Source organism: Dermacentor andersoni, chromosome 1, assembly GCF_023375885.2.
Source record: "Dermacentor andersoni chromosome 1, qqDerAnde1_hic_scaffold, whole genome shotgun sequence".
NCBI lineage: Eukaryota > Metazoa > Arthropoda > Arachnida > Ixodida > Ixodidae > Dermacentor > Dermacentor andersoni.
The window spans coordinates 81,969,341-81,994,166 of record NC_092814.1 but is presented as its reverse complement, the minus strand read 5'-3'; the positions used below and the strand labels follow the sequence as shown (position 1 = coordinate 81,994,166).

At 45.9% G+C, this 24,826-nt stretch overlaps 1 protein-coding gene across 2 annotated transcripts in view; it reads right to left on the bottom strand.

The window, feature by feature from the left end:
* The window catches only part of LOC126546048 (protein unc-93 homolog A-like), a 40,172-nt gene that overhangs the window by 14,407 nt on the left and 939 nt on the right, over window positions 1-24,826 (bottom strand). Inside the window, exon 1 of one of the 2 annotated variants that reach the window (XM_050194118.3) lies at window positions 14,039-15,080. The exons of the other annotated variant lie outside the window; for it this stretch is intronic. The gene's annotated coding sequence lies outside the window, so the exon portion shown is untranslated. Of the gene's footprint in view, window positions 1-14,038; window positions 15,081-24,826 lie in introns of those variants that run through there. 2 annotated transcript variants of the gene reach the window in all.

The window sequence follows — 24,826 nt, the reverse complement described above, 5'->3', positions numbered from 1 at the left end:
TAACCCTCCGAATTCCAATATCGCATCGAAATTGAGCGAAAGAAAGCGCAAATAGATTTTATTTCGACGAAAAGTACAGCAGCAGACTCGGGGCAGCTCGCGCGCCTCGTTTCCGCCTGTGATTGGTCGGGCGCCTCGTGGCGTCAACAATGGTGTTCGTCTGGACCGACTGCTGCCGCTACACATGAAGCACGGTGCAAGGTGGTTTGGCGCTGTTGTTTTGGTGAGACGGTAACGGTAAATTTCAAGAGCTTGCATTTCTCTGAGGAGTTCTGCGTTGCTCCCTACATGTACGAGCCGATTGCGAGGAGCCGGCCTCTCCAAGAAGCAAAAGATGCTGGTAGCAAGCAGTGCTTTCGACGGGAACGAAAGCGAAGTGTTAGCATTTCCTCGTGTTAGCAATGTTCTTTGATGAGTATGTTTTTTGCAAAGCTGCATTCAGCGATCCAGTGAGTTTGTTTCCGGGCAAAGAACTGTACTGTTATATTCCTGCGTGCCTCCTGGTGGAACGTAAGCGGGGATGCGATCGTGGGCATTTGTGCGCTGCCCCAAAGCTGTCGGCAATCTACACAGACGGTTTACATGCGGGAAAAATTTTCCGGGTCTTGTAGCACGTGCAGTGACCTTCATCAGCACGTCATCCGCACGCTACTCGAAACCGGAGCCGCAAACGCGGCGAATCCCGTCGGCTACGTGCGACGGCCGGTTTCTCCCTGTGTGCGAGAGAAGGGGAAGCGCAGCGTCCTGGCGTGCGCCGGCTTTCAAACACATGCAAACATTACACTTGCGCTGCGTTATGGTAGCTGCATGTAGGCTATTTCAGAACGCATGTGCGAATAGAAAATTAACGGCGGTTTGCGACGAAACCTGCGTCAAGGGTGGGAGATAAACATGCACCTTCCGTTCAGCGTGCTAACACGAAGGAACTAGCAGTAAATCAAAATCCAGATTTGGACGAGCTCGTGTATTCATAAGGTCTTCCAAGACCAGTTACCATCCGTCCGCCCGCGCCCATCCCGTCCTTGTGTGTTCGTTGCCCCGACCTTTTCGCGCTGCGTTTAGAAAGCCTGCTAGCAGCAAGTCGTACTCTCACACATTCGTGCATTATTGATTAACTCTGGTAGTAATCGTCGTCATGAAAGTGGTTAGCGCACAGCACTGCTGTTCTTGAGTGCTTGAAGTTATTTCGATTCCCAGCAGCCTCCCACTTAGATGAACGCTTCTTGTCTTGTGGGAAGTAATGGAACATCGGAGCATCGTCGTAGCCACTGGTGTTCGTGCAACCGTAGGCTGCCCAGAACGCCGGCATGATCGGCCCACCACTTCTATTGATGCTGTGCACGTCAACTGCCACTCTACATACACACAAACAAAGGAATGCAGGGTCAAGCGAAGCAGATTATGACAGTACGCACGCAGAAAAAAGCACGGTCAGGCACGGTCGCGGAGACTGCGAAGGAACAGAACACCAGTGCTGACGTCACTACGCCGCGGTTTCCGGTCTCCGCTCGCATCGTCAGCGTCAGCAACAGCGCGCGGCGCTCGACGGGGGGCGGAGCGACAGCGCAATTTTAACTGACGATTACGTTGCTCCTAAGTGAAAAATCCCCCCCCCCAAAAAAAAATAATTTTACCTGCATGGTTTATAAGGTTCCCGCATCCATATATGAGCATCTTATTGAATTCGAGACTCTACAGCTTCCCTTTAACGTGTATTATCCAGTGCGGGTGCCGCAGTGGATAGAGTAATGTAACCACAACGTACTTCTGCTATTTGTATCTATGTAGGCTCGAACATTATGTGTACCACACTCAATTTTGTGCGCCTTGTGTGATGAAGCCAGCTTTTGGCCGTCCTGTCTCTGTGCGTGCATTATTACAACGAAGCTAGTAGCCTCTACTTGGTCAGAATTTATCGCTGCGCGTCCTCACGGAAAAGAAGTACCCCTTCAGCGATTAAAAAAAAGCTTCAGCGATTGAAGCGAAAAGTTTATATATTCTTTGCTATCACACATGCAACATACAGCGCAGCATTGATTTCAATAAAGAACAATTACAAAACAAGCATCCGGATCACATAACTGATAAGGCGCTCCTGGTAACAATTCGATGCACGCAGCGCTTCCCGCATACGTTTCCCGGTAAAGATTACTGTTGCGCAAGCTGCAGCGGCGACGGCAACTTGCAACGTGGGGAGTGACGTCACCAGCCTTTCATATATATAGAAGATCTTGCCTAGCAATTGATTTCTTAGTTGGTGCAGCACCACTATGGGTAGGCAACGTATAGTTAGGACACCCGAGGAGCAACGTGAATACGAGGGGCTGCAAGGGGAAAATAAACGGCAATACGACCAGCGGCGGAGTGCTGCCAAAATTACCGTTAACTCCCGTTACTACGATTACTCTAACTTGCCATTACTACCATGACTCTAAAGCAATAAATTATTGCATACACCCCTCAGCAGTTGTAGTGGTGGTTTTCAACAGCTTCGCTGGACATCCACTTTCGCAAGGTCTGGATGGCGAGCCAACTTTTTCAGATGTGTACCTCCTCAACTGTTCACGTGCTCATCTCAGGCCGCATCGTGGACTCCCCGTGTTTGGAACTCTGTGTACACGTATATGTCGAGACTGAGTGTAGTGGGCAGTCCCAACATGTCCTCGCCTTTTATCTCTACGTTTTTGCGCATGCATACAGGACTGTATGCGAACTTCATTGACTCTTTTTAGCAAACTCTGCTCCAGATATTTCCAATCTATGACGTTGTTCCTCCTTATCTTAGAATATCTTTACTATTGTTACTATTATGTGAAAAGGAGTAGCCGTCACCGTTATACGACTACGATATCTTAATTTCTTGTATTTTCATTTAATTTAAAAAACGAGTAATCAAGTAAGTTCTGAGTATGGTGCACTGAGATTCGGTTTAAACGATCTCAGTAATTAGGTTCACTTGTCTAATATTGTATACGGGTTATGCACATACACTGGCTATTTCAACAAATCATTAGACTCTACAAGCCGGTGGCAAACAATGTTTGGTATGTGTTGTCACAATTTGTACCAGTTTTCTATTTCGTTTTTGCTATGCGGGGCTTTATTGGAAGGGATTGTGCTTGCTTTAAGTGGATTCTGTCAAAGGCTCGAACCACTGATTCAACCTCAAAATGGACAGGAAAATGTAGAGCTCTTTCCGACAGTTTCTCAGAACCTTTCCAGAAAGACCTTGGGCCCAACGCCCAAGATGCCACCGTATCTCAAGCGGAACCCCAAGTGTCGAGACTGATAACGCTTCACCTTCGATCAGCAGATTGCTCCGCACGCTCAAGAGCAAGCCGTTCCATATGAATACGTTGAAGCTCCTCAGAGAACCTGTCGGCTTTTGCAAAGAACTTCGATAGCATTGGCTTTGTGTGCATTTAGTTCTTGCTTGCTATGCGTTCGCTCGTGTGACATTGACGGCATTTAGCGACGCCAAAAGACCCCGCATATTAAGGGCAGAGTAAAAAAGTGTTCCCCGGAAAGTGCAGAAATTGGAGCCGGGGCAGTCGAAAGCTCGCGAGAGTGAGTAATGCAGATGCAACCCATGCATATGCACCGTACGTTTGATAATCGCGGACCCTGTCACACGGACACCCGTTAACTCCTTTTAACTTCACCTTCATCTCTGATCGTAACGCGTTCAGTGCATGTCCCCATTCTGCTGAAGGGGATTTGGCTATCTTCTTTACGGCTGAAGGAGGTACTCTTATTCCCACAATGCATCTGATATAACACGAAAATTAATTTTATTGCGATAGCAATTATATGAACACTCCAGGCGCATTTCTACTGCGGTAGCACGGACCCTATCTTGAAAGGGATCTGCTGGGGTTACATAGTCTAGGCACGCCGAGGGCTGATCGTTTCGTGTGCGCTGGGTTCTCACCGCTTAGTTAGAGAGGACGCACGAAGCGCAATGCGCTCGCTGCTGCTGCCGCTCTTCCTCAAGCCAGCGTTTTGACAGCGAGTGTCCGCGGTCATCGAGTGGAATGTACTCATGTTCGCCTGTGCGTGCATGACACAATACTTGTTAATTTAGTTAGTAAGCGAGCGTTTCCAAGTTTATAACTGTCCATAATACTACTATCCTTACTTCGTATAGCTGTGTAACTGCTAGCGCAATCGGCGCTTCGATTTTTGGCCGAAACTGCGACATTTATTGTTTATGCTGAACCCCAGTGCTCGTGATTGTAACAATTTTTGTTGCACAATTTAACAGTTCAAGCACTTGTTAAGCACATTTATGCTTACTGCAACCCGATACTATCGAGTGAGAACGCCCCTTGATTGTCCATGCCAGTGTCATATTTTTCTCTCCCTTACTGATTGCTTAAGTGCGCGCGCGCGTCCCGTCGTGGTTGGGCTCTGTCATGCTTGGCATCTGGGCTATCTGGGGGTTATAATGATCAGCACACCAATTTGCTGCAATTGCGGTCACGCCACGAGCACAGCAAGAACGCCAGAATATTTAGTACACAATCCTTGCTGAGTGTCGCTTACGGTCCACTCCTCTCCCTTTTCACGCGCTCAGGCACTGCGCAGAACTGCGTGGACGTCGCATTTCTTTCATAAGCGCGTCTTCGCGAGGGACGCGCAGTCAGCTTGGCTGCAAAACGGCAAAGCCATCGTCCCATTCCGCTGAGTCTGCTCGGCAGCGGCGCGGGGGCAGCGTTCTCTTCCGCTGCCGGCATGGGCGTTGTGCCCTTGCGCACTAATGTGGCCGCTGAGCAGCTGTCTGCAAAGCACTTAGAGCCCCAAAGCGGCTAGTAACCGCGCCGCCGCGCAACTTCGTAACAAACAAGGATAAGGAGTTGGTCGCCAGCGTCGCTGCCCGCATAGCTACTTTTTAGCGAAGAAGTGAATGTGTTCGTGGAATTTTGTATAACAATTATTTGTGGAAAAGAACATTAAGTAAGATAGCTTTAAGGCGTAACTATAGACTTGAATTTTGTGTGCGCGTACATAAATCGAACAGCGCCCAATGCGCCAGTGGCGATTTCTGCTTAATTCGTTACTGACCGTGTGACGCGACCGCAACTCCTTTGAGGTCGGACTCCTTTAGGAAGTCTCGCGCTCCGTTTTCCACAGTATACACAAAGAGTTTTACGAACCAATTCGCCGCCTTCATGGCCGCTTTGTCACAGGCACTTGCCAGGTTATTCTTTAAATCCTCAGTGCAAATCGAGATCACTGCATGTGTCTTGAAGTTTTAACGAACTGTTCCATAACCCCGTTTGTCCACCGCACATGTGTATATAGGACCAAACTGCCTTTTTTAACGAAATTGGTCATTTAGAAGCGCATATATGTACTCACTTCCGAGAAATAATTTCGTTATTAGGAGGTAGGCGCGCCACCTAACACGCGCATGGTAATGTAAATACAGAGCTCTGGGATCTAAACGTGCTCAGTGGCATCCGTGAGTCTGGCACGAGGTGCCAGGTGCATACGCATATAGCTGTCCCAATGCACGCTCACGGCCTTTCAACACAGCGCGTCGCAGTTGTCGACCGCGCAACACAAATAACACTGGTACTAATATTTCTAATGAGCAAAACGAGAACAAGGTAAAAGCGGGAACCAACGCTTCGACAAGTGGACTTGTCTTTTTCAAGGCCTTGAAAAAAGGGACTTTAAAAAGGTTTTCAAAAAAACAAGTCCACTTGTCGAAACGTTGGCTCCCACTTTGACGTAGAGTACCATGATTCCAACCGTCATGATGTAAATCGCGTGCCTAGTGATTTCTTACTTTTCTTGCTTCTTTTTGCGTATATTTCCGCTTCTTTTCAATACAAGGATTAGCTGGCAGCTAGTGATGCTCTGCTTTTCGCGCCTTCTGTCTCCGTTTGTGTAGTGCTACTATACAGGGTGTCCCACATTACTTGAGCCAAGGACTTAAAAATGGAACGCGCATCCGAAGCGAATTGAACCGAACGCATACTATTCGCAATAGCCTATAGTAACTCAGACAATTTTTCGTTTTCCCATAACTTACAAATTAATTAAGTTTAATCACCCAACTTTTTAATTATTGGGTGAGGACCACAAGTATGATACGCAGATTTGTAGAGCACCTTCAGAAACCACCGATCGAGTTGTTTCCTTTACGATATGTCGCACGTAGTCCTTCTTTCCAGGTTGCAAAAAAAGCCCGCGAAATATGAAAAAAGCCACGTGACGGAGCCTTTGCGCAGTGGTATCGTGCTGCTTGCTCTCAAGCGTGCGTTCGCTGAACAAGGTCGGCTGCATCATGACTGGCGACGAGGAAGCGGCAGGGCGTTCTTTATCTCATCGGCAGCGCTCGGCCGGCAGCATGCATTTTCGCCGTCATCCGAACGGAGCCGATCTTGTTCCCCGAACGCACGCTTGAGAGCAGCACGATACCACTGCGCAAGCGCTCCGTCACATGGCATATATTTTTTTTTTTATTCTTTTAAAAAGTTGGGTAATTAAACTGAATTATTTAGTGAGCTATGGGAAAAACAAGAAATTGTCTGATTGACTATTGCGAATAGTATGCGTTCAGTTTAATTCGCTTACGACGCGCGTTTCATTTTTAAAGGTTGGCTCAAGTTATGTGGGACACCCTGTACACCCCCACCAACCCTGAGCGTCGCCTAATATTTTCTTCTGGCATGCTCGTACGCCACTGCGCATTGTTCACTCAAGTCATCATGTACTCTCGCCGCCATATCACTGCCGTTGCTCATTTTTAACGTGTTAGGTTACTACACAGACCTTCCAGGGGCTAGCTTTATATTTATATATCTATGTGTGCTTGTATATAACCGTTTTGCCGCCAACGTGGGTCACTGTAGTCCATGGTCGAATGGTTGGAGCATCGGGCTGGCTATGCTGAGAGAACAGGGTTCGAAACCAACCCTCGGACTACCTTGAATCACTGAGTATGTGGCAATGTTTACAAATATGCTGCTCTTCAACGAACCTCTATCCCGTCGACATGGGTCCCTGCAGATGCCGGACTGGATGTATGCCGCTCTTCAATGAAACTCCTTTACTTGGAGCACTGGATATGCGCCTAACGGTCTGGACTGTTCGTCAATGAACACCTTTAATACCAATTTTTTTGTCACTGCGTACGTGCCAGTAGGGGTGTGCTGCTCTACAATTACAACAAAGATCGTTCATATTTCTCCGATGCTAGGCGGAATCGAACCTACGTGCCTACGTCCCGCGGGTTCCTCAAGGACAAGGACACCAGCCCGATGCTTTAGCAGGCTGCACCACAAATACACTGGCAAGGTGCCACTTAATGCTTTTCGCGCCAATGCTTTAGCGAGCTGCGCCATGGATGCATTGTGTACGTGCAGCTCTTCAATGAACAAACATCTCGCCAACTTGGGTCACTGTGTATGTGGCACTCTGCAAGCGAGTGAACAATACTCGGCATTCGCAGGTACGGACGCGCCACGCTTCTCGTCTCGGAGGCCCGCTGCAGTAAACGCTTCATACGTAACTCGTGTCGATGGTGACAACGCGTTGTGTCGCTGTTTTGGTTCAATGCTAAGCGCATTACCGTCGATAGTCATCGTGAGATGGGTTCTGCCGAATTTCTTTTAATAATAAGGTCTCCTTTAGAACAGCTTTTTTGTCTATGATAATACGGTGCAAGCATTTAGCTGATGTCCCTACTGAAGCGACAAGATGGCACTGACGCACGTGTCAAAATTCTGCCATGTTATGCCAATTTCACTTGAAGCGAGAAGTTGGACTTAAAGAAAGGTAGAAACGGGACAAGCTCCCAAATAAAGTGGACACCCGGCGTGATATTTTGTATCAATCTCTAGCCACTGCGCGTTAGAGAGTTAATTTCTGCAATGTAATTCGCTTATAAGCAAGGAATTTTTGTGCGAAATTTTCGAAGGGTGAGCCTCAATCCAAATGATTTCTATGATGCAGTAAAACGGAACCTTTCACGACTTTATAGATACGCTTTACTTACGTGTTGAACCGGAGGTAAACGAGCATGCATTGTTGCCATAGCCTGCCATAATGAGAGCAGTGCGGAATGTTGATTACATTTCAGTTGCTTTATTTTAACTAACACGTATACTTTCTCTCATACTGGGGCCACATATAGTCATATATGCGCGCCTATACAGAAAATATAGTTGCTGCAGTCCACTCGAAAGTTTTAAGTGCATGGACATGAAAAAGACATTTTGCATCATTTCTTATTCCACTTTACAGTGATGGTGGTAACGCAGCAATCGAAGGCTGCCGCCGATACATTTGTGGCGCATTCGTAACGGACCCGAGGGCGTACTTTCATGTCTTCCATTTTTCATTTCCCTGCGAACAACATCAATCAACGCAGGACTGCTTTCCAATGGTTTTCTGCGGCACGCGGCAACATCAATCTTTCGGCCGTATACAGAAGAGGGCTCCTCAAGTCGGACACTCCGCACCCTCTCACAAACATGTCAAGCATCAAGAAGAACGCCGGACAGTGGCGATTCTACGGAATGCGCTCTGCCTGGCGAGGCCTAAGAAAGTGCATTTTCTATAGATTTTGAGACTACTCGAATAGACTTGATGGACACACCATGCATGATGCCGCAGCAGCCAGCACACGAAGCCGCGACGCTGCGGCCTTGAAGAAACTTTTTTTGCTGCAAACCCGCCGCCAGAAAAATACAGCACGCAAATTCAGTGTCCACAGCTCGGAGTTTCCTACAAAAATTACTACAGGGAACGCTGGCGCTGCGATCGTTGGGATAGCATGTGAATGATTGGCAGTACATGTATCTGTCTCATCTTCGTGCTTGCGGCTTCAGACGTTCTTGTGACAGTGTTTGTTACCCGGCATCTTCCTAAATTTTCAAGCACTCACAGTTTTCTAAACACAGCAGGGCAATTATTCTCTGCGTACGGTTGTAACTATTGCAGATTGTTGCATGTATAACGCAACACATTGCTGAAAATAATACATCTGCAATGTCGAAAGGTCATCCGAAGTCAGAAGGACGAAGTTTAGGCAAATTCATACACTGGCCATGATTCTTCTGGTGGCTGAACCCCCATGCTTGCAGATGTCACAGACACTACTGACGTCAGAGTTCCAGCTCTCGTAATTTTTCTAGGAAACGCTATGGTACGTGGTTATTTAACCTTAAAACAAGACAGTGTAATCATCCCGTAGAAACGTAACAGTACCGCCGCACCTATCCTCTCACTGCCACGAATGCGGATGCGTGCCATTGTTCACTGAAACAATGTTAATGATCAAACACAAAGACACGCTTGAGATAATAGAGCCTGACTGTGATCAAAGCCATCGCAACGTCTCGGAGAATCAGCTGATCAAGTGTCGCTTTATTTGTCAGCGCATAAAGCATCGCTTAATCATTTGAATCTGTTCCCGTCCTTGCTCTTGTCTTTCCTGGTTTGTATTTTACCCGTTTGTCAATGAGCCTTCAGCTCGCAAGTCCGTTGGCTCATTTACTTCTCCTGTGTATCTCTATTTTGCATTCTTTTACAACTAAACCAAACGTCCACCACCTAGCTCAGCTTTTCACCTAGCTATACGTTGTGCACGCAACTGCACGATATTGTCATCGCTTTCGCCGAGCACCTTTTTTTTTTGTCGTTGTCAAACTGTAGATTCGCTTTAAATGATGTTGGGGGCGAATTGCTTCAAGGCATGGTTTAAGACGATAATACTAAGGGGAATTAGTGTACTTGTTCTGTTCTCGAGAATTAAGCTGACGCTATTGTGATCTTCAATTATTCAAGTATTACGAAAGTAATTATATATAAGTTTATTTATAATGCAAACTTATATTGATTGTAATTACATAGAAATTAGAGAAAAAAATTTACTTTCTTACTTATATTTACCAAATACCTGCTGCTTTATTTTAACGTTAACATAATTTTTTTTTTAATCGCCTCCGGTATGAGCCCACATCTACTTATTGAGATATAATACATGAAAAGGTACGCGATACTTACTCTGGCGATCAGTACGCATATTTGACTAATTAACAAAATTTCGTAATACACTTTGCAACTAATTAATTTAGCGCACATATTGCAATACACGAATTGAAGCCAGTGATTTCACAAGGCACGTCCACTTAGAACGAATTTTGAAACTAGCACCAATTGTGAAATAAACGCAGTCAAATTTGCCGTAAAAATTCTCTGTTGTTCCACTTGCTTTTTTAACAAAAGGACTTTTTATGCACTGATGCTCAAAAGTTATTGGAAAGCCAATGCATTTCGTCGCAAACATTGGAAATGCATATCTCGAAACTGGTCTCATCCTTATAATTAGTTCCAAGGGGATATGACTTTAAAAGTTTCCGGCTGCAATTCGCAAATTGTAATATGTGACATAAAGTAATTAGTTCAAAATTTAATTAGCAAGAAAGTGTTAATTAGACAAATATGCACTTATATTTCTTATGCAAATAATGTCTGCGCTTCCGGAAGTAATCTAGCTCAAGAAGTAGAATTACGCTACATCACGGGTGATTTTTGCAAATTCTGTTAACGATAAAACAAAACGCCCCGCGTATATGTGCTCCTGTTTCCCGCGCCTCTGGCAAATATCAACGAGAAGAAAGGGGGTTAACCGAGGGGCCCGATTTTTATTAGTCATATCATAAGAGGCCAACATCGCACGCGAAATGCGAAGGTAGTGGGTTCGGTTCCCACCTGCGGCAAGTTGTTTTGTCATCCACTTTAATTTCCATTAATTTATCGTTTCTTTATTTCATTTATTAAGCACAAGTAATTTCCCCTATGTTGTCCTTGGCGTCAGTGTTTGTTGGCCTCTTATGATATGTCTGGTAAATATGAGCAAAACGTGAACAAGGTGAATGCAGGAGCCAACGTTTCGACAAGTGGACTTGTCTTCTTCAAGGCGACATATGCTTTCCTCGCCACAGTATATATAGGTGGGGTTATTCTAAAGGGGAGGGGGTGTGAGGCGGGAGGGCGCGGAAACGAGGGAAAGTGTGTTAGCGTGTCGAATTAGTAAAGGAACGCTGTGTACAAGGTCAAAGCCAGGACCCCCCCTCCCCTCACCCTAGTCTGTTAACCCACGCGCGTTAGCCGGCGTGTCAAGGGCGTCTGACACGCCAGCTGACGAAAGAAAAAAAAAAAGAAAGAAAGAAAGAAAGAAAAAGAAAAAGCAGGGAAGAAAAAGGAAAAGGGGGGGGATACGCCAAGAAATCAAACTAAGTGTTGTTGAGTATAGCTTGAGGTTTAGCATAGCGAATAGATTCTAAAGCTCCCTTTGAAACGTTTATGCCTATTGGTTGCAATGTCTTGAACTTATGGATAAGGTATGATTCTCTGTATTTTCTTTCTCGTCATTTTCTTTCTTTTTCATCTTACAGTCAAATTTCCGTTCTGTATTTTCTTTCTCGTCATTTTCTTTCTTTTTCATCTTACAGTCAAATTTCCGTTCTGAACGAGAAAGAAAATACAGAGAATCATACCTTATCCATAAGTTCAAGACATTGCAACCAATAGGCATAAACGTTTCAAAGGGAGCTTTAGAATCTATTCGCTATGCTAAACCTCAAGCTATAGGCAACAACACTTAGTTTGATTTCTTGGCGTATCCCCCCCCTTTTCCTTTTTCTTTCCTTCTTTTTCTTTTTCTTTCTTTCTTTCTTTCTTTTTTTTTTTTTTTCTTTCGTCAGCTGGCGTGTCAGACGCCCTTGACACGCCGGCTAACGCGCGTGGGTTAACAGACTAGGGTGAGGGGAGGGGGGGTCCTGGCTTTGACCTTGTACACAGCGTTCCTTTACTAATTCGACACGCTAACACACTTTCCCTCGTTTCCGCGCCCTCCCGCCTCACACCCCCTCCCCTTTAGAATAACCCCACTTATATATACTGTGGCGAGGAAAGCATATGTCGCCTTGAAGAAGACAAGTCCACTTGTCGAAACGTTGGCTCCTGCATTCACCTTGTTCACGTTTTGCTCATCGCCTTGAATTGCCATCTCCCGGATTCCCCGTCTTTTCTCTGTCTGGTAAATATGCCATTTAATCATCCTGGAGTTTCGAATGTCAAGTTGTATGCGCCTTACATGCATGTGGGTTTTTTTATTGAAAGGCTCGCAATTTTCTTGCGCTATTCTTATTTGTATATTAGAAAACATTTGCGAACATCCTTTGCTTCCTATTGATCTATTATATATTTTTTTTCGCTAAGCATAGAGATTGCTGTTGCGCGAACTCTAATCCTTAATGCCACTTTAGAAATTTCTACAATTAGTTTTGTTTCTCTGATAATTAACTACATTAATTAAATTCTGGGCTCTTACGTGCCAAAACCACGATCTGATTGTAAGGCATGTCGTGTAGCTGTGATTAATTTCAACCATCTGGGGTTCTTTAACGAGCACCTACATCAAAGTACACGAGCGTATTTTTTTTTTTTTTCATTCCGGCCCCCCATCGAAATGCGACCGCTGCGGACGGGAATCGACCGCTGCGGACGGGAATCGACCGCTGCGGACGGGAAGTACCGCACCGGTTAGCAAGCTCGACACTTTTGTAAATACTGTCACTCGGATTACCTTATAAAATAGTCGGTTACGAGTCCGCACAATTACGCGCACAGTTATGCGTATGTTTCGTTTTCGATCATAAGTACAGAAAATCAATATCAGAATACGATAGAAACGCTTCCACTGTTTTTATATATATTTAATTTTTTGTACAACATATTTGCTTGTCACGTTCTTCGGGTCAACGTCAACTTGCCAAGAGCCGCAGTAGTCCAAAAGCAAGGAAAACGACAGTAAAACGAGTTCTTGGGCAAGTTGGTCACTTATTGCAGGCATAACAGCAGCGCCAAAAAACAGACACAAAATAAATTGTAGAAGAAATATACTTCAGTAAAACGAGTTCTTGGGCGAGTTGGTCACTTATTGCACTTATTATTTTCTTTTGTGTGTGGTTTTTGGCGCTGCTGTTATGCCTGCAACAAGGAAAACGTATCTTTTATCTGCGAACAGTAACATTAGCACACCGCGTGAGGTTTATCGGTCACCGAACCAGAGGTTACCACATATGGGATCTTCTGACCACTGCATACGTAATTGTACCAATTTTTTAAGATTTGCAATCATTTACAGATGCCTTAACGTAGAACGAAAGCGCTCATATGAAAGAAAAAGCACAAAATATTTCAGTCTTACGATACCCTTCGCGTGACACTATTTGGCTTACTTATTTTCATTATATCTGTAATAAATTAGAAAACTAAGACGATGACCTGTGACACCTATGTTGCCCCAGAAACCGTTTCATGATTATGTCTATCAGTCTTGCAGTGCTAGTCGTGGCACCTTTTTTTCTGTGTATGAATGTTTTATATTATTGTTAATGTACGTAACATGCAAACATATTCATATTTTGGCTCCAAGCCATGCAAATCACTCCACGTTTCGAACGTATTCTTGCTTACATATCAGAGTGTTAAAGCAAAGTGGCTGTGTCAGCTTAGACACGCTATATGTAATCTGTGTTGAAGAAACAAAGAAGGGGACAGCCTTGTTAGCGGCCCCATCTTAACAAAAGCGCATAACTAGAACACTCTCTGCAACTACACTAAATTAGCTACAACACTTCCGGTGCAATGAACACAGACGTTCTTTTCTGTGACTAAATCCAAGTACAGAAATGTTTTTTAACGGTAGTGCTAAATTTATCCGCACAAAAAAAAAAAATAGAGAGAGAGAAATGACTTCATTATATTTGTGTCCCTAATTCTGCAATAACATTTTCGAGCCATTCATTTTCCTCGTAAAATCAGGCAAGCGCCGTTGGCACTAACGGTGAAAACGCCGTGTTGAACAGGTCCGACGTACAGCGCGTTAAAGGGAACAAATTCCCGAAGCACAATAATTACGATGCAACGTCCGGGTGTAGCGCGCAAGCTTGCGGCACGCGGACGCTGCCACGGAAACGCGAACAGTGATGGGCGAGAACATTGGGAACAGTACCTGCGGCTGCGTCGGACGTTTCGCATGGCGGTAGGCACAGTGGGTGGCGACGCGTCCAACAGCGTATTCGCGCGCCCCAGGAAACAGGGGAAGAACAAAAAAAAAAAAGAAGAAGAAGAGCGGCGCTACCTGCGACTTGACGCGTCGTGCGCGCTGAGGCTTTTCCTTTGCCGTTATCGAGGTGATACGTGCGATAGACAGAAAAGAGAGCGCCGAACTCCTTCTCTCCTCCTTTATTTACTTTCTTTCTTTTTTTTTTCCTTGGCCAGCGTTTTGTCAAGCTGGACCTCGACCCATTCTTTGCAAGTGCCGTTCTCCGATTGCACACCCCGCTCCCCTCTTTCCTCTGCGACGCTCACGCCCGACACCCGAGAAGCAAGTCCTCGCGCACGTGCCAAGAAATAGCGCTGACCGCCGGTGTGCAACTCCTACGCCGAAGCCCGTACTCCTCCTCTGCTATACCTTTCCTCCGAAGGACGACTACGCTCGCTGTTTTTCTCCGGCGCAATTTCCCCTTTCAGTCCTGCTCAAGGTAGCAGCGGGCTCAGTTCAGAGGTTGTTTTCCGACTTCCAATATATAACTGCCATGCATGCGGCGCCGGTGAAACAGAAAATAATGCCCAGTCGATTAAAACCTGTATAAAATCCCGTTTCTTGGAAGCACTTCGCCCCCAGCTGTTACCTTTCGATGGGTGAGACGTACAGCATTTATTGGTGGTCCTCGCGCCCATCAGTACTGAAATTCGACGAAGCGTTCTTATCCGTTAACAGATACAAGCGCTTAAGGTAGGCATATCAGAACATTAAGATTGTTACGCACGTTGGCTTTTTTTCTACCGAAGCACACGCAACAGTAACCCTAAGGAATTTACGAGAATAACGGAAACAGAGGTGTTCGATGCTTTTTTTTTCTTTTTTTAATGATCACGACCGTATATATCGCCAACAGGCAGTGAAGCCAAGGAAAGCATAGGGGCAATTAGCTGTGGTTGAAATTGAAATGTAGAAAATAAAGAAGGGGGGAGAAATGGACTGAAAGACAACTTGTCGCCGGTGGGAACCGAACCCGCCGGTGACAAGTTATCTTTTCGTCCATTTGTCCCCCCTTCTTTATTTTCTACATTTCAATTTCAACCACAGCTAATTGCCCCTATGCTTTCATTGGCTTCATTGCCTGTTGGCTTTATATGGCCCTATAAGGAATAAAAGAATGTCTCTCACATGATACAGGACGTCAACTGTAATTTATTGCTTGGTGGCTGCTTTAATACGCCATATAGGTTCGTTGGTCAGGTAATTCCCCTGCAGTGTCTTTCTCTGCGCCAAAGTGGCTGTGGATCTACCTGCTCTTCTTCAACTACAACAGTCATTGTGCAGACTGCCTCACGAGCGTCTTATTTAAGGACAACCACGGCTTCATTTCACCAGGCTTTGATAATCACTTCGCTGAACTCATCACAGCCAGCATTTCACTTTGTGTCAACGGCTCCTGGCAGGTCTTTAACTGCAGTGCAGCTTCATTAAATGCTCTTTACATACTATCCAAACTTGAAAGAGAGAGAGAGAGAGCAAATGATAAAGGAAAGGTAGGGAGGTTAACCAGGACTGAGCCCGGTTGGCTACCCTACACTGGGGAAAGGGAAAAGGGGACGGAAAGATTAAAATAAGAAGAGAAAGTCTACTGGAGATATCGTTCAGTCACTCAGTCCGGATCACAGACGCTGACTCAATCCAGTTGCTTTCAAATATAGCAGCAGCGCTTTTGTGGCCTTTTGTAGCTGCGATATGCGAGGCCATGGTCCCAAGATCTTGTTCAAGGTGAACCGTGTTCTATCTAGCTGATTGAGAGCTGTGCAGAGGTCATGTCTTTCGTTTTCAATAGATGCGCAGTAGTAGCACAGTAGATGTTCTATAGTTTCCTCGACACCGCAGGCACTGCAGTCGGCGCTATCAGTCATTCCAATCAAAAACGTATATGCATTGGTGAATGCGACGCCCAAGCGTAAGCGTCACAGCATTGTTTCCTCATTTCGCGGAAGCCCTGGTAACAGCCGCAGTTGCATAGAGGGGTCGAGGGAATGCAATCGATCTTGGGTGAATTCAGGTGTGTGCCACTTCTCTAATGTCATACGGTGTGCTAGCTTGCTTAGGTGTAGGGCTGCGTCGGTCCGCGATAAAGGTACAGAAACAAGGGTTGCTCCTTCGTGTGCTTTCCTAGCAGCTTCGTCAGCGAGGTCGTTGCCGGAGATACCGCAATGGCCAGGCAGCCACTGAAACACGACGTCGTGTCCTTTCGCTATCATACGATGGTGCATTTCTCGTATCTCCGACACTAGTTGTTCACAGGAGCCACGACGAAGAGATGACAAAAGACATTGTAAGGCCACCTTCGAATCGCAGAATATTGCCCACCGATTAGCGGGTTGGTTGTTAATGTAATCAACGGCACCTCGGAGGGCAACAAGCTCCGACCCGGTCGACGTTGGCAAGTGAGAAATCTTGTATCGGATGCTAATTGATTGTGATGGTATAACCACTGCGCCGGTGGAGCTGGTCTGAATGGAAGAGCCATCCGTATGTATGTGGACTCGGTCAAAGTAGAAAGTGTTCAAACAATCCAGAGCTGCTTGCTTCAGGGCCAAGGTAGGCAGGTCGGTCTTCTTTCTTATCCCTGGAACCGTAAAAAGCACTCGAGGTTGTTTTAAACACCACAAAGCTGAGGTTGAATGTGCTGAGGGTGTGAAGCCCGATGGTAGACAGGCACGATGGATGCTGACCTCGTTGGAGAAGGACGCCTGTGGTCGTCGTTCTGGCAGGCAGGCAAGAGAGCCTGATTACATGCATGAAACATGACGAACATGGGCCCTAAGCGTGTCGGTGCTAATGTAAGTCGTGATCGGATGGTCTTGAGCCATTATAATGGTTCCTGCTGTTGTGGCGCTCCGCGGAAGGCCTAGGCAAACACGTAGTTCAGGAGAGCACGTTGTTGGGCGAGTCGGTCGTAGATACTTAAAGAAGGGAATTGCGCTAAAAAAGACACGGACGAGTAAGGACATGAACGGGCGAGTCGCGAGTTTGCGCCCGTCCATGTCCTTACTCGTCCGTGTCTTTTTTAGCGCAATTCCCTTCTTTAAGTATGTCAAACACGTAGTGTCTGTGCTTGCAGGCTCTGAAGTTCTCGAAGATTCGACTTGCATGTTTTAGCAAGCACGGGAAAACTATAACGTAGCAATCCGATAAAAAGTGCTCGATATAACTGTAGCATGGAGCCCACTGACGATCCCCGTGTTTTCCCGGCGATGAACTTGAAGGCGTGAACAATAGATGTGAGCTTCTTCTTCAAGTGGGCAACGTGAGGGCTTCAAGAGAGGTCCCGGTCCACAATGACACCCAAAAACCGATGATTTCTCTTGTAGGAGACAGGCTGGCCATCGATGCATACTGGATAACGAGACATCGCTTTTCGTGTAAAAGCGACTAACGCGCATTTTACTGTTGAGATGGTAAGGCCTTGTCTGTGAAGATAGTGAGATGCCTGTGTTGCTGCTTTCTGTAACCTTGCGCGAACCTGCAGGCGAGTGACCGCTGATGACCAGATGCAGATGTCGTCGGCATGGATTGAGACACTCACTGTTTCCGGTAGGGATTCGGTCAGCCCAAGAAGCGCGAGGTTGAAAAGAATAGGGCTTAGAACACCACCTTCGGTAACACCTCGGCATATGTAGTGGTCGGTAGTTGGACCATCTTCCGTACGTACGAACAAGGACCTTTGTGTCAAGTAGTTTCTGATCCATCGATATACTCGCCCTCCTAGTTCAATTGTCAAAAGTGCGTCTAGAATGGATTGATGGTAAACGTTGGCGTAAGTGCTTTTCACGTCGAGAAAGAGCGCTACTGATAATCGTTTCCAAGATTCTTGCTGTTCTACAGATGACACTAGATCGATGACACTGTCAATCGATGAACGGCCTCGTCGGCATCCCGCCATAGAATCAGGGTAAATTTTGTGGTGTTCTAGGTACCATTCGAGACGCATGAGGATCATGCGTTCCATGAGCTTCCCGACGCCGCTGGCAAGTGCTATAGGCCGATACGATGCCAGTTCGAGCGGTGACTTTCCTGCTTTTAGAAGCGGTACCAGGCGGCTGCGTTTCCATTCGTGTGGGACGACAGCCTCTTGCCATGAACTATTAAAAAGGCTGAGGAGTTCTCTTCGTGCTTCTAGGCCTAGGTGGCGCAAAGCAGTATATGTTATGCCATCGGGCCCTGGTGAAGACGAACACCTACAGAGCGCCATAGCAGCTTCTAACTCTTCCATAGAGAATGGAGCCTCCATGCTTGTATCTCGTGGACCAGGGATGTCGCTTAAAGCCATGTCAGGGACTAAAAGTGTGTCGCCGGCGATTTTCGCGCAAAATTCCTCTGCAACGTCTATCTCACGGCGTTTTTGATAGAGAGCAAGGGCGTTAAAAAGGCGTCGTTGCGGGTGGCTTGAGCTAAGACCGCGTAGGGTACGCCACACACGGGTCAATGGCTTGCGGGGGTCTAGTGACTCGCAAAAGCATTTCCACCTTTGATCCGCTAGCTTATCCATTCAGCGTTTTATCTTCTTTTGCATGTTCCGAGCTTCTCTGAGGTCAAGAACTGACTTTGTGCGCCTGTACCTCCTTTCAGCACGGCGACGTATTGTACGAAGCCTTTCCGATTCAATGTCATTCTCTGTACGCTTTGACGAATGTGTCAAGCAACGCATGCAATCTTGCATTGCGTCTGCAATAATGTCTTCTAATCTGCGTGCGATATGTTTCCTGCAGGTGTCATCTACTCGATATTGAAAGACTGCACCAGTCGATTTGGCGAGATACACCAGGTAATGCGGTGTCTAGTCCATCGATTCTCACATAGGTCGAAATATGATCACTTCCATGGGTTTCAATATCAGTGAACCACTGCACGCTCGAAGTCAGGCAACGTGACACCAAAGTCAAGTCAAGGCAGCTGCTGTACGTTGTTCCTCGCAGAAATGTCGGACTTCCGTCATTTAAAAGACAAAGGTTGTGGCCTGATGCAAAGGATATTAGTGACCTGCCCCTCGAATTTATCCTGGAGCTTCCCCATACATGGTGGTGAGCGTTGAAGTACCCTGTTATTATACAAGGACCGGGAGTAGCAGCCATAATATCTTCTAGTCTTTTGCTGTCAAACTGACTTGTTGGGGATAGGTAGATGCCAATAATAGTAAAAGACAGTCTCTTCTTTTTCCCACTAACGCAGACGTATTGGTTACCGTCGTGTGGCGCTACGGGTTGCGAAAAATACATTAGGTCCTTGCGAATGTAAACCAGAACCTTACTACTACGGACACACGTGGTTGAAACAAAAGGTTCATATCCTGATAGTCTTATGGAGGCTGATAAGTTCGGTTCACAGATCACCAGTATAGGAAAGTGGTAGTCAAACACGAACTGTCGAAAATCCGAAATACGTGACCTCAGGCCTCTCGCATTCCATTGGAATATAGATGCACTTCGGACATCATCCCGGAACGATCGCTGTTGCTGTCGATGAGCCATGGTTCTGCTGTAGAAGTTCTCAAGCACTGGACTTCTGAAGGCTCACTAGAACCGGATTGATGGCATCCAGCACTTGCAACGCACTTCGAGCTGTTGGTGTATGTAGCTTGTCCAGAAGAACACGAATAGCACTCACCAGAGAGCTGATCATGACAACAAATTGTTCATCTTGGTCCGTCAGTTTATCAGGAACAGTCGAAGTGTCCCTTGCTGTAGAAGTATTATTTCGCTCCGTAGGAGCATGTAGCCTCGGGAGTGCAGGTCAAGCGTCAGCAGCCGGGCTGTTCGTTGCACCTTTGTCCTTTGAGCTGACTGCATTTGGCCTGGGCGGAAGAGTGGGTGGTAATGTACGTGGCTGGCGTAATGTACGTGGCCAGTGTGCTGAAGTGCACAAACTGCAGCGGCCCTCACGAAGCATCCTCGAAGGAATGCCCTTTAATTCGCAAGGAAATGGCAATATTGAAGAAGATGGTTAGAGACCACTCGTCTCACCGAGAAGCAGCAACATCTATTAGGCGGCGACAATCGCGTCGCCGACGTTGATCACGAACCTCCAAAGCAACTTGAAAGAGAGTTCAAAGGGCACTTGCGTGCGGTTTGACTTTGGTATCGGTATAAGCTTCGTGTCGTCTTCGGGTGGGGTGAGCTGGGCCAGTGTAAATGTAATGCGTATAATGCCGAGTAAGCAAGATGTCGGTCTGTGCTTTCTGTATGAGTAAGGCGTACTCTTCTAGCTGGGTTTTGATTTATAAAGAATAGAGAAGGCCGGGAGAGATTTCGAAATTTGTAGCCGTAGTTGACGTAGGTTTTTCCTCTCTTTTCTGGAGTCGTAGCATTCCGCCAACAGGCCCTCCAGACTTCTCTATCTCTTCTTTTTTTTCTTTTACAGGTTCAGCATTCCACAAACATTCATGGGCAGGTGTACCTTCTATACAATCTGGAGCCTTCAAACATATCAGTAAACTCCGAAGGTTGTATATCTTCCTTTGTCTAAAGTCAGCTACCTTTGTATCAGCAGAAAATAAGGCACATATACCGTATATGTATGCTTTTAGACCTCCTTGTTGCCTTAAACGATGAGTCAAAGCTAGAGGCCACTCAATGATGTTGTTTCAGCTTCTAGGGAAACATTTTCAATTGTTGTTGTTTAAACAAGAAGCCCGAATTTGAAAGTTTATTTTCAGTATATACTAAAAATAAATTTGACACGCCAAACACCTTGCTTGGCACAGATATTGCGCAAATTTTTATAAAGGACACAGAAGAATACAACAGAAAGAGGTCCCAAAGCACTAAACTGCAATGGGACAGAACTTCAAATGAAATGGCAAAAGTTCGGGATGAGCCTGGCAAGCATGATACTTTTGTACAGCACACGATGTCTTCTTATGAATGAATTTAAGGCTACTGACTCCCCCACTGCATTACTAACCGATAACGGTATTGAACTACTACAAATTCGAAGAAAGAAAAGTCGGCTAGAGTTTCTTTCAAACTTAATTAATCATAGGATTGCCTTAGACACCGCAAAATACGTATCCCCCTTGACAAGCAGACCCACTCGGCACCACTACCCTCATTCTCTAACACCTATTTTCGCAAGGACTGACCCTCTCCGGTACTCTTTTTTTCCACAAACAATAGATGACTGGAATAAACTAACTGAAGCATACCCCCAGCGCCCGTGACCTGTATATAATTTTTGTAAATCTTGTTATTTCGTGTATTATTATAGTTGTATTGTAATCAAGGTAAAATTTTTTCTTAATCGTCTACCTTACGACCAAGCAATTTGTGTGAAAAACGTGTTACACACTTGTTTCATCTTGTTCTTCTGTGTATATCATCTTTGTTTTTTGCTCACCCTGCTTGGACTTCTTGTCTGCAGTATTGTATAAATAAATAAAATAAATAAATACTTGCAGTTTCATGGAAGTTATACAACCGTCGCTATGGCCATGATTCGCGTTGACTAAGACTGCCAGGGCTAGCTTTTAAACAAATATACAGAGAAAGTGGACGAAGAACAAGCCGTCACCATAACTCATCGATAGAGCACTCTGTGATTGTAGGTTCGGCTTTCACCGGTAGCAAGCTGTCTTTCCCCATTTTAGTTTCTCTTTTCCTTGATTAATAATATGAAATTTTACCGCAAATTTACATTTGACTTTATTGAAGATAATCATTAGTATGCGCACAGGCTATTCCAGTTTGTACCAGTGTCCTTCATTGTTTTTTTTTTTTTTTTTGGTAATGAAATTCTTGCGTGTGGACGCACCGCGGCGCTGACGTAGATAGAAGGGCACTGGAGCGGACGCCGGACCGACGCCGTAGGCGTTCTGTGTGTATGCCCACTGCTGGGCAATGGTCGCTCGACATTAGCGGCGTGCGAACATGGTCGGCACAACGCGCATTTTCGCGCTCCGTTTCTGTACGGTGCTGAAAAATTGAAACGCGAACAATTTTGAAACTACTCCACACCGTTGTTTCGTTTCGTTTATTCGCATTTGTAACAGCTACTTCATTCAGACTCGAAAACGTACACTTGGGCTACTCCATGCTTAGTGACCACTCTACCTATGTCTCCCCGAGTGGTGACAGCGATGCTTCATGACAGCGACAATGTGCATAGTGCTCCTGCTCGTTGATCAGGTTGCAAGGGCGCCGAAGAAAAAGTCTATTTGTTTTGTATCCCTACCGACCCGTGGGACCCACAATTGTGGAAGCTGGCGAGAAACTATCGGCTTGACTTTTGACTGGAAACATGACAGCATGTGTGAAAAACAATTTGATGCCGACGACGTTATCCGTGCAGACGTGTGCACACTGAACGGAAAATTACTGTCGCTGCAATGTGAGTAATCTAAGCTCAAAGTAGACGCCATTCCGAGGATTTTGGAAGGCCTATAGTCCAGTGACAAAATACTCAAACGATAGCTGTTTGCAGTTTTTCTAATAAATGCTTTGAGATGGCGACCGTTGTGCTATTTCGTTAAGAAAACAGGCTGTCTTGCAAGGGGATGCGTAGCAAGCACAGATCGCAATTCCTACCAAAGAAATTTTGAATTCATCATTCCTACCGCGACGGAGTTTCCAACTCAAGAAAATGAGTCAACTAAGGTCTACTTGCTTCTTCTACAGCCGTCAGCTTTGTCTGTTTTACTACTACGAAGTTCTTTACTCGCCATGGTGGCTCAGTGGATACGCTGTTTTGCCGACGAGCAGAAGGCCACGGGTTCCAAAGCCCTTTCCCAAGGAGGTCTCTCATAGTCGTATTTTAGGGCTTTAAACACCATCAATGAATGAATGTACAAGAGTAATTCGCCCCACTGAAAGGTGTAATGTAAGCAATGCATATACTGCTTAGAATAAAGCGCGCTCACTTTATGTTCCCCTCTGACTCGTGCAAAGGTAGCTCAGTGTGCGGGGTACTTGGCATTCGCCTCCACGTGACAGCTATAATCAACAGACAGTTAGAAGGAAGGGCGTGGCGAACTGCTATCGCGCGGCACGGCTGACTGGAACTTTTTCTGCGAGCAATGCGAGTTGGCGTCCCAGGTTCAATACATAGCGTTGTCTTGTATAAGTGAAGCACAAACACATCACACGCTAAATTATTTTGCCTAAAGTTTATGCTATATGTTGAGTCTCCCAAAATACCAAATAAAAGATTTGCGTGATCGTGCAACCCCGGCCATACCAGCGCGGCATATGGTGCCCTTCTACTTACGCCAGTGCCTCTCATGGCAGCTTCTGTCCCTCTTTACAGCTTTCGAGCAAGTCTCCTGGCCAGATGAAAAGTCTTGAAGGACCCTGATTGCACCAAGCTTTTTAATAAAATATGAGGTGTGAGGTACGTGAGGTACGTGAACGTAACTAACTCCGTATTGTTCACTATACACTAGGGCAACTGAAAGTAATGAATGCGTTAGCATTCTTAGGGTCAACGCTTTAGCGAGCTGCTTCATGAATGCACTGGGTATGTGCCGCTCTTTAATGAACCTCTCGCCAGTTTGAGTCACTGAGTATGTGCCACTGGGTGTGCGGCAAGCAAGGAAGCAATTCCCAGCGTTCGCAGGCACCGCCGCGTCTCGCTTCTGGTCTCGGAGGCCACGCGCGGACTTTTCGGCCGTGCCTCTAGATGGCGCAGCGTTCTCAGAAAGAAGCGCGAGAGAGGAGCCCGGTTGCCGCACGATGCGTTTCTCGGCGTTCCCACGCACCGGCGCGCCACGCATTTCGGAGGCCACGCGCAGGTCTCACGGCGACGGCGCTAGATGTTTTTAGAGAAGCGCGAAGGAGAAGTCCCGCTGCAGTACACGCCTCATACATAAATCGTTTCGACGGGGTCAATACGTTGTGTCGCTATATTGATCCAATAATAAATTATGGGGTTTTACGTGCCAAGACCCCTTTCTGATTATGAGGCACGCCGTAGTAGGGGACTCCGGAATAATTTGGGCCACCTAGGATGCTTTAACGTGCACTTAAATCTAAGTACACGAGTGTTTTCGCATTTCGCCCCCATCGAAATGCGGCCACCGTGGCCGAGATTCTATCCCGCGACCTTACGAAAATTTTCGTTTCCCACGAAAAAGAAGTTTCCCACGAAAATTACTGTGACTCTATAGTGTCTATTACTGCTCCATGTGCAATGGCGCATCGATAATGGGAATCATGAACAGCCGATGGATCTGCCTATAAACTTCGTCCTTCCAGCATCAAACGGCCTTGTAACATCGCACTAATTTATCATTGTCATCAACATATAGCGTTTTAAATGCTGCGATTCTAAATTAATACGCATGTCCTCCGAGATAAATTATGAGTGCTTGGAAATTCAGAAAAAGAAGTAATGCGTAATGGATAACGTCGCAAGAATGTCTGAAGCCACAAGCACGAAGATCATACAAATCTATGTACTAGTAGCCATCATTCCCGCCAGCAGGCGAACATTGAAACGCTGGAGTTCCCTGTAGTAATTTTTGTAGGAAACGCTATGCCCGCAAGTGCCTAGTCACAAGGTTCTTTTTTTTTTTTAGATATCGTGAAATTTTGGTGGAGAACTGAAAAATTAAAACGACAGTGTTTACTTTCATGGAAAGAGATCCGCGAATTATGTCTAAATAGACTCTCCAACTTGTCCATTCAGTGCCGGTTTTGCGTTTACGTCACTTTAAAACTGGTTAATTATTTAATTTCTATAATTACTTCATTT